Source organism: Meleagris gallopavo, chromosome 1 (assembly GCF_000146605.3).
Source record: "Meleagris gallopavo isolate NT-WF06-2002-E0010 breed Aviagen turkey brand Nicholas breeding stock chromosome 1, Turkey_5.1, whole genome shotgun sequence".
Lineage (NCBI taxonomy): Eukaryota > Metazoa > Chordata > Aves > Galliformes > Phasianidae > Meleagris > Meleagris gallopavo.
In genome coordinates, this window is record NC_015011.2 from 20,570,122 (window position 1) to 20,580,574 (window position 10,453).

Genomic DNA, 10,453 nt, shown 5'->3' on the forward strand with positions numbered 1-10,453 from the left:
AAAAAATTCCTTATAGGTCCTATAAATATTATTATATATTAAACTGTATTACACTTTCCCTTCTAATGTTATTTTCATTTTAGCTTATGGTCGTAATTTAGGCAAAAAAATAAAATAAAATAAAAATAAAAAAGACCTTTACAAAAAGATTAATTAATTATTAATGAATTGTGGTTACTTTAACAGCAAATTATTTCTGTATAAAATCTTATACATTCCTTTAATTAAGCTTTGTTTTTCCTATCTGTTCAATACCAGGAACTTTTTTTTGAAATAAGATCTAGCAGCTGCCCAGCATCTTCACTCCAAAATTCTTTCCTTTTTTTCCCCATTTCTATTATTCTTCAGTTGTTCTGTTTTTCATCTCACTGGCTGTGGTTATCTAAATGTCTTTAATTCCCAAAGCCTCATTTAATCCCTCAGATTTTTATTTTACCTTATACTTATTAAAATTCACGGTGATAATCAAAAAACTTCACTTGTGCATTCTGGTTTTCTGCATGTTACATTTTTCCTAATTCTAGACCTTCAGAAGAGATGAGAGAATTAAATCCATTAGTTTTTCACTTTCTTTTTTCTTAATTTCATACTGATAAAGGCATTAGTAAATTATTGTTCCTCCACTCATTCCCGCCAGGAAAGATTTGTTTATTCTTTGGAGGTGGCTCAATTAAGGTATTATCTAAAGCCAAGCATTGAATGTAGAACAAAAATTCAAGTCTTTATATTTTGGAAAAGTGCAGGGAGTAAATACCTGTGTGAAATAACAAACTGTCAGTACATTTTTCATTTTCCATGATGGTAGCATTCTAGCTGTTGTGTCTGTGCTAAGAAGTAGTGGTGCTATTTGTAGAATATATAAAGATTTTTACAGAACATAGTAAGAACTCTCACAAATGTATGATTATTGTATATGCAGTTTTTCATTTCTTGCTTTTGTTTTGTTTTTATACATAATTACTATTTTAAAATTATTTTATTTCCTGGTCATAAGAATTAATGAATTATTACAGTTGTAACTTGTGGCTGTTTATCTGCTCAAAATTTCATTGCTTTTGGCCTTAGAACTTGTTCGTATCCCCTTTTTATAGTTTTGAAATTTTCTTATAGTCTTCAGACTACCTACAAAACTTTTAACCCTTTAAATTCCTGTTCTTTAATACAGATCAGAACTTTCAGAGGAACTGCCCTCCAGAGGATTTTCAGTAGGAGCATTCATCATCTGTTTCCATATTTATACAATACCTCAACAAAAGTTAAGTTTGCTTTCCACTTTGTGTGTTAGACACAGTAGCATCAGTTATGAGAGAACAGAATGGAAAGGATGGGAAACAGAAAAATTTGAGTGATTAAAAGAAGAGCAATTCATATGTATTTTGCTGCTTTTTCAAGATAACTAACAATCTTAGCAGTTGGACAAGCAGCCAAAGAGTTTTTGTAGGTACTCCCTGGAGTTCAGAACAGTGGTTCAGCTTAAAGATGCTTTTAACCTTTAATATTAAAATCATAACAAAAGTAATGTAAACTGGATCCTTCTGGCAGTTTTAGGAAAGAGTTGTTCTTATAATCTCATGAACACAAGGGCATGCTAGTTAGGAAATTTCCAGTCCATTAAATATGTTTATTATTGATCATTTCAGTTTTTCACAGAATAAAAGCAATGTTACATAGTATCACTGATCTCCCACTTTTCATGCCAACAATAGGAAGAGGAAGGGTGAATATAGCTGATGGCAAAGGTGCCAGTATTAACAAGCATAAGCATATGTAACGAATATACTACTTTTAGGTATCTTATCAGCTCCTGAATTTCTGAGGAGTTTTCATTCTATTATATCACTGGCTTGAGAAAGATTTAAGTAAAATAGATCAGTGAGATGGAAGTACATAGGTCTGTTTGGTTTTGGTTATCTCTAATACCAGGAACAGAAGGGAATAAAAAATCTTGACCAGTTGTACCTGGGCAGTGCATTGTAACAAACATGGAAGATGCCTTAAAGGTTCTAAATCAAGGTTTTTGAAGACATAATGCTAAAAGGTCTTCAGTTTCCTTGAAGACCTCAAGGTAAATATGTGCAACAAGTAGTGCTTTAATAATTTTTTTTTTCTCTTTTTGTGTCAATTTTCTTACAGATTCTCTTATTAGCAACTGAGATTTGTGCAGGATTTTTTTTTCTTACTCTCAGAGATATTTGTCCAATATAACAAAAACGAGAGTTTCTTTCACGGTTTTTATGGGTTTGCTTTGTGAACAAGAAGACTTTTCAATCAATACAATGTCTGATTTTCTGGCTTCCAACAGCCTGTGAAAATTCGATATGAAATTCATTTTATCATTTATAGTACTCAGGCTATGTTCTTACCCTGTAGAAGTGGTGCTGATGACAAAGAATGCCATTTATATAGATTTTCTGGCCCCTACTCTGCATCAGCTCTGAGCAGCCACTAATGATGCACACATTATCACATCAATTCATGCTTACCGCCCTATTTATTTATATAGTTTCACCATTTTTTCACAAATACTTTACTAAGTTTGTGTGAAAGGATTAATATTATGTAATTGAGACATTTTAGTTCATACATTTAAATCCAGTATTCTTAGTCTTATTTACATTGGCTATTTTTTTTAAACAGCATCTGTTACTTCCTCAGATCATTTTGTCTTATATTTTGATCCAGTCTTCTCAATCTCATCTTGCAAGAATTCTAGGTTTATCTAGATGATTTTTCCCATTTGACCATTTTTTCTTAAAGGGTGGTTACACAACAGATACTAAAGAAAAGATAGGAGAAACTTCCTTGAAAGACCATTATGGTTTAACTCTGAAGGGCAGCCCAGCAACACGCAGTCACTTGTTCACCCTCTTCCATCAGCACTGACTAGAGAACGGAAAATGTGAAAGTGAGAAAACTCATGGGTTGAACTAAAGACAGTTTAGTTTACTGGGTAAAGAAAAACTACTGCATGTGCAAGTAAAATATAACAATGAATTAATTCATTACTTCCTATCGACAGGTGGATGTATAACCACTTCCAATAAAGTAGGGCTCATCACATGTAAATTTCTTATGAAGACAAATGCCATCACTCTTGAACGTTCTCTCTCCCTCCCTCCTGTTATTACTGAGCATGATGTCATAAGTTCTGTGCTATTCCTTTGGACATTTTATGAAAGCTGTCCTGGTTCTGTCCCTTCCCAGCTCCTTGTGCTCCCTTGCCTCCGTGCTGGCAGGGCAGTAGGAGAAACATTCTTGCCTGTGTGTAAGCGCTGCTCAGCAATAACTACATCATTGGTGTGCTAACAACACTATTTTCATTACAAATTCAAACCAAAAAGATAGCTAGTACCTATTCCAGCTACTAGGACAAAAATTAATTTTATCAAAGCCAAAACCTGTACAGACTTCTAGTTGTTATCAAGAATAACTAAATACCTGTCTTTCATGATGACAGCTAAAACTGTAAACTTCCTACATTGCTTTAATTGAAATATTGTACCATTTGTGCCAATAAGTCTTGCATTTTCATCATCTCTAAACACAGCTCTGAAAAAAATGACCATGTAATCTATCCACACTACCCAGACGTTCCTTGTCATGGGTTTGACATTTTTTATAACTACCTTGTCATTCAGAATCTGAACCTTGGTGTCTTCTGTTTTCTGATTGCACCCCACCAGAAATATTTCAACTTAGACTGTTGTAGATATTCTCTGATACGAAAATTGTTAACATACTTCTTGCAGCGATTAAACATGAGATTAGCTAGTACTCCAAGCTGTTATACTTAACATGCAGCACTACTTAAGTTTTAATTTCCTTGCTTTTCTTTTTCCTGAATATGTTACCATATAACAGTTTTCCTTGTTTTGCTCACATTGCTATCCTTATGTGTGTAAATTCAGCTATTATGACAAGAAGTGATTTTGTGTTTATCTTTCAGTCAATTAGCTAGAGAAAGTAATACCCCAAGTTTCCTTTATCAGCCTTCAAGATCTTCATGATAATACCTCTTTTTTATTTGAATATAGGTAGTGAATAAAAATCATTCTTCCTTCCAGTCTAATTCTATGAACTGCTACAAATGATCTCTGTACAGGTTTTTTTAAAAATCATGAGATTTCACATCACAAGATTACACATCATAAGAATCATAAGATGAGTAAATCTCTAGAAAGATCACACACCAAGAACCAAGACACATTCCCTTCAGCTAAACCTGGAAAAAATAAATAAATAAATAAATAAACCAGCACACAAAAACGACAGACTATTACTCCAAGTTTAGAATATATTTTATTTTCTTGTAGATCAAAAATGCCAAGATGCACAAGACTGGGTTTTGAGTCTTTTTTCTTTTTTTTCCTTCAAAAACATCATGATATTCTATTTAAAAATTTGATAAACATGATTTAATTATTTGGAATAACAGCCAGTATGTGCCCTTACGGTTTAAAGCAAATGAAGACCCTGGTGAAGAATTATGGCAAAAGCTTTAAAAATAAAAACAATTGTGCTGAGTTCAGAAGGGCTATCAGTAACTCAAAACAAAGAATTAGAGGTAGTATAGATGAAAAAAAAGCAGCTGTTTATAATGATCAATTTGTCTTTTTGGTATTAGGAAATGTACTGAAAATCAAGATAGAATATTGGAAAAGGAAAGATTAATAAATGTTCAGTAAGCGTTGTAAAAAGACAGAAGCCCCCTAGGAATCCAGCGGATGGCCACAAAGATGGTAAAGAGCCTGTAGCATCTCCCATGGATAGGGCAAAGAACCAATTGGGAGTAATTAGCTAAAATTTAAATTCATTATGTTTAAACTGAGGACACAAGAGTATCACATTTTCTGTTGTATGGATGCCAAACGCTGCACAATGATCATGCAGGAACACCACAGAGTATTGATGGTAAGTATCATAAGCCATTTCATGAGTCAGTGATCCGCTTTTGGTTAGGCTACATCTAATATTCTCACAGGAGTAAATACTGGTAGGAGACAACTCTATCACAGAATCAATTAGATACCTATTTTATATAAAATGAATTCAAATAAAAAGCCCTACATTTATTTCAAATGTATTGGAGACACTAAAATGTATTTCTTGAAGCTTGTGCTAAAGTCATTAAAAACCTGCAGTTACAACCTAGTAATTTTGTGGAAGATTTATAATGTATTCATTTCTTTTCTCCAGTTATAGATTTGTTCTAAAAGTGCATTAATGTGGATTGTGGTACTGTTTTCACATTTTACTTCAATCTTTTTTAAGATAATTTAATACTATAATAGAATGACAATAAGTCATTGCCTATGCGCTCATCCTACAAATAAGTAATAAAATTAAATACAGTTTTTCTTTTGGCTTCCTGTATTTTCTGTAAAGCTCAGATGACATAACAGGATTTGTGCTATTATTAAAAACTCTAATTAGGAATAGAGAAAAACTTTGAGACAAACAGATAAGTTTCCTCACTGATTTTATGATCTTCATTGTTTTCATTCATTTGGCCTAAGTAGATCTCACATGAATTTTTTGTCAGTTTCTCAAGAGTGTTTCTTAAAAACTCAATTATTAGTAAAAGAGATCTTTTCAATCAAGATCCTGGATAGTCACAAAACTCCCTTCTAATGTGATCTCTCTATCATCTGACATCCTGGGTGTTCCACTGTTATATGATTAGAAACCAGCTCTTTGTGGTTGTATAGTAGTCCCTCCACATAAAGATCTTGTAATAGCTTCAAGTCCAGAGGCACGGGACTGTGTCCAGAAAAGGGCAACAAAGCTGGTGAGAGGTCTGGAGCATAGACCTTATGACAAGCGGCTGAGGGAGCTGGGATTGTTCCGTCTAGAGAAGAGGAGGCTCAAGAGTGACCTTATCACTAACTGCCCAAAGGGATGTTGTAGTGAGCCAGGGGTTGACCTCTTCTCTCATGAAACTAGTGACAGAACTAGAGGGAATGGCCTCGAGTTGCACCAGGGGAGATTCAGGCTGGACATTAGGAAATACTATTCTGAAAGAGTGGTCAGGTGCTGGAATGGGCTGCCAACGGAGGTGATGGAGTCACCAACCCTGGAAGACTCCAAGGAACATGATTTACTGAGAACATAGTGTATTCCTATGATGCTATGGGATAAAGTAGTAGTTAATTGTCTTAAACTAATGCTAGCATCAGAGGCCCAAGCTATGCCAACTGGCACATAAAGCCCAGAAAGGGTTTATTCTTTTGAGTGTTACTGAATTGAGTCAAGTTCAAGTGAGAGATTTTATCCTAGAAATACACTATTGTTTAAGTCATAACATAAGGGAACTGTAGGAGAACAGTAAAGTGTCTCAGTGCATCATTAAGGATGAGGAAATTCAAAACTTTTGGAGATTAACAGTACAAAAAGACTTCCAGTTGTTTATTATATATCTATAATTTAGATATTTCTTTAGATATTACAGTAATATTTATAATATTTATAATATAAATAGTAATATATAGTAATATTTATAATATTTATAATATTATATTATTATATGTTATATAATAACATGTATTATATTTTATATATTATATAATAATATAATAATATTTATAATATTATTTAGATATTATAGTAATATTTAGATATTACTCATTTCTTTAAGGTTCCCCCAGGTCTGTTATTACAATCTCTGCTCCTATGCACAGACTTCAGGATGAAAATCAATCAGGTTTTCATATCACACTCACTCTTGATTTTATGACTTTGAAGAGAAAAACTTAGCAGCTTTCTTCCAAAGAAACAGAATAGCCACGGATTGGCCCCTCTGTGCTAACACGATTAAAAAAGCAATCGTGGTTCATTTTGCTGCTCAAGTCAGGGGAGGTCATTTAAAGTGGCTTAAAAACTTTAGTTACAATAATGAGCTCTGATGTGATTACTGCTATTGGAAAGACATCGAAGTCTGATTTGCGACTGAAGAAGTATGAAACTGATGGTTATGGTTTAACCCAGTGGCAGCTCAGCACTACACAGCTGTTTGCTGACTGCCCCCTCCGAGTGGGGTGGGGGGAGAGAACTGGATGAAAAAAAAAAAAGGCAAATCTTGTGAATTGAGACAAAGACAATTTACTAAGAGGAAAGGAAAATAATAGTAATGATAATAAATACAGTAGTGCCTCGCTTCTTCACTGCAGTAATCATGTTTTCCTCCAGTCTTTCCATATTACCTAGCATGAATAATTCCTTTTCTATGTATGATATAAATAGTATATGTGTATAAATAAGTATGAAGTGAATAAATATCTGAAGTAAATATCTGATCATAATCAAATATATAGTTCTCTCTCAGTTTTCCACCAACATATTTCAGATCTCTGCTAACAAAATGTGGATAATTAAAAATACATTTCTGTACTCTGTAATACAGTTTACATTAGGGAGAGTATGGTTCTGTGTATATTTATCTATTTTATGGTACTTAGAATACTTAGGATTTGGATTGATCTTTTCTCCCTCTGGCTACTTCATGTCTCAGCTTCTTTAAGGCACAGTGCCAAATCCAAATAGTGTTTTTGTACGACCATTATAGAATCAAGTTTGGGAATACATGGGTTACAAAGGTGTCATTGCATGCATAACGTTATAAAGCAATCGTAAAACCCAGCTACACATAACTGATTCATTTCACTGTATTAAACTTGAAGTATTACAATCCATATAAATATATATGATACTTTTGTCAATGGGAAGTTAATTCCTCTGCCAGCATTAATCAAATTTTAGGCAAAACCTTTTTTAAATTAGCATCCTTACATACAGTCCAAATAGTTTGTCTTTTTTCTTGGCAATATTTTCTCATGAATTATTGTTATGTGAAATCCAAGGTGATGTGGAATTATTGGCTGTAGCCTGTTGAATTACAGCTGTGTTATTTTGTATAGCTTATTAAAGATTAATAGCAGAGACATTTTCTCTTCTTAGACCACAGATCGGTGGCTAAATCATGCCAACAAAAAGGTGTTTTAAAATAAAGGTAACAAATCACCTATATTTCCTATTCAGTACATGTTCTCAAACAAAAGGGGAATTAAGTATTCATGTGACCCTGATATGAAATCTCTATCATTGAGACAAAACAGATCGTGTTTTGTAATGCCACGTTCATTCACTGTGAGCTTTTCCTCTCTGTTTTTCACTCACTACCACAACCTAAATTCTCAAGCATGCCTTTCATGAACCTCAATGACTAAGAGTACAAGACTACAAGTTCCTCCTGACAACGTTTAGCTCAGAAAATACATACTTATATGCACATATATATATTTAGCTATTTGATTCAGTCTGCATTACTTTTAAAACAGTAATATACAGACAGCTGTGCCATCACAATTGCTCGATAATAACACCATATTCTAACTCTTGCTGGAAATATCCAAATAATTTTGTCAGGACGGTATCTCTGATAAAAGCAGATTTTACTTGCGATTACAATGGCGGGCGTCCCTCAAGCAGGAGCGCACCTATGGACACAACATGACAGCCTTTATACCCTGTTTTCTCCCCCTTGCCTCCCCCCCTCTCCTGTTTCCCCACTGGCTGGGTACTCCAGGTTCACAATCTTATCAGAGGATTTACATTTGTTATTTACTTGTTAATTTGTTTGTTATCTGGTGTCAGTCAGTCGCCATCCTGTCGTTTCCAAGATGTCTCAGTGCTCTTCTTGTCGTATTGATATGGTGATTTGCTTCCAAGTCTTCGTTAAACAAGGATCACCGTGGCGAGGGATGATGCCAGGCCTTCCCATGTCTCTTCAGGCGCTTCCTTGGGCATGCCATGACTTGTTCTCTGGTTTGATCTCGTGCAGGATATTCTTGCAGTGTGTATGACAAAATATACATATATTCACCTATATACACCTATATACAGAGCGTGCGTCCCTGGGAAGGGTTATCTAGACGATAAGTGACGTAAACTATCAGAGATCTTCCCCAAGTTAAGCAGAAAGACTCCCAAAAAGAACTATGACAGCAGAGATCATGAAATAAAAAAATATATATTATCCAATTCTAATGCAGAAACAACATTAGATTCCCACACTCTGATGCTGAACTATCTGCTGACTACCTGATCCAACCTTTGCAGAGCACAATGGAGCTTGGCTCAGGTTTAAAGTTCTAATGAGAGGAATATAAAATATTCATCTATTTCTCTGAATCACACTGCTTCAGTAATTAGTACTTTTTTTTTCAGGTGGAGAAAAGCTGTATTTTTTTGCATCAAAGATCCCTTTCTGGCAATTTTGTGTTTCACAGAGAACATTGCACACAGGTGTCACAAGTGTATCTGCCAAGGTGTAAGTATTTCAGAATGTGCTTATGTTCTTTTTGCACAGATTGTTATTTATGGCCGTGATAACTTCCATTGCCACCCTTTTCAGTGCTTGCTCTGACTCCAACTTCTGTTTGCACGCATGGACTGACTAAACCCCTGGGGGTGTAATGTGACTCACTGAAGAAACCCTACAATCATAGAAGACTCTGGAGATGGGCGAGGGCGATGTGCCCATGAAGCTCAGAGAATAATGCAGGGCGTGAATGGCCACAGCTGCTGCTAAGAAGCTGACTATGTCGAAACAAAGGGACCGGAGGGTGGCCTTTGTTTTAGATTATCAGCTATCAACTGCTGAGTAGATCAGATGGTGATGTTTCTCCCCGAGTTTATTGAGTGCGAATGTCTCTGAATTAACCAGATTTGCATGGGGAGAGTGAATACATGGCTTATCCCTACACAGAACACATTAAACAACAAAGAATTTCGAAGAGAGCAATAAGCCTCAGCTGGCGTCAACCCACATAGTTGTTCGGAAGTAATGAGAACGCAGAGTAAATATTACAGCTGTTATTTTGCACTTGTGTAGGGGTCTCAGTAAGTTAGAGCATCACTTCTTTACATCAAAAATCCTTTGTCACATCAGATATCTACCAATACATAATATTGATAATAAATATTACACTTTCCTGTATGAAATATCTAAATTAAGATGGTCAGAGTGTACTGGACTACAATGCTTGCACCACATAGCCTGAGATAGCATTGGATTACCAGTTCATGATCTTCCTATTTTAAAAGACCTCTGCCTCTAGCACCTCTTGCTTAAGGATAGGTGGTATTGATTGAGGCTGGTTTAACAACAGGAATCACTTTATTAGTTTAGCAAAAGGAATCAGTGATTCAAATTGATTCACATCAGAGAAGTTGTGGATGCTACATCTCTAGAGATGTTCAAGATCAGGTTGGATGGGGCCCTGGGCAACCTGGCATAGTGCCAGATCCAGGGGCTGGTGACCCTGCCTACGGCGGGGGTTGGAACTTGATAATTATTGGAGTCCCTTCCAACACAAACCATTCTATGAATCAACCTTGCTGGATTTTGGATGAGGGCAGATACATTTGCCTTTGACCAACATTCAGCTCACCTAAG

General features: G+C 35.2%; 1 long non-coding RNA gene across 1 annotated transcript; it reads left to right on the forward strand.

Moving 5' to 3' along the window:
- Positions 1 to 3,177: 3,177 nt before the first annotated feature.
- Positions 3,178 to 10,036, forward strand: LOC109365460. Its single transcript, XR_002111091.1, has 3 exons — positions 3,178 to 3,265; positions 9,223 to 9,325; positions 9,410 to 10,036. It is a non-coding gene; the product is annotated as an uncharacterized LOC109365460 (long non-coding RNA).
- The last annotated feature ends 417 nt before the right edge of the window (positions 10,037 to 10,453 follow it).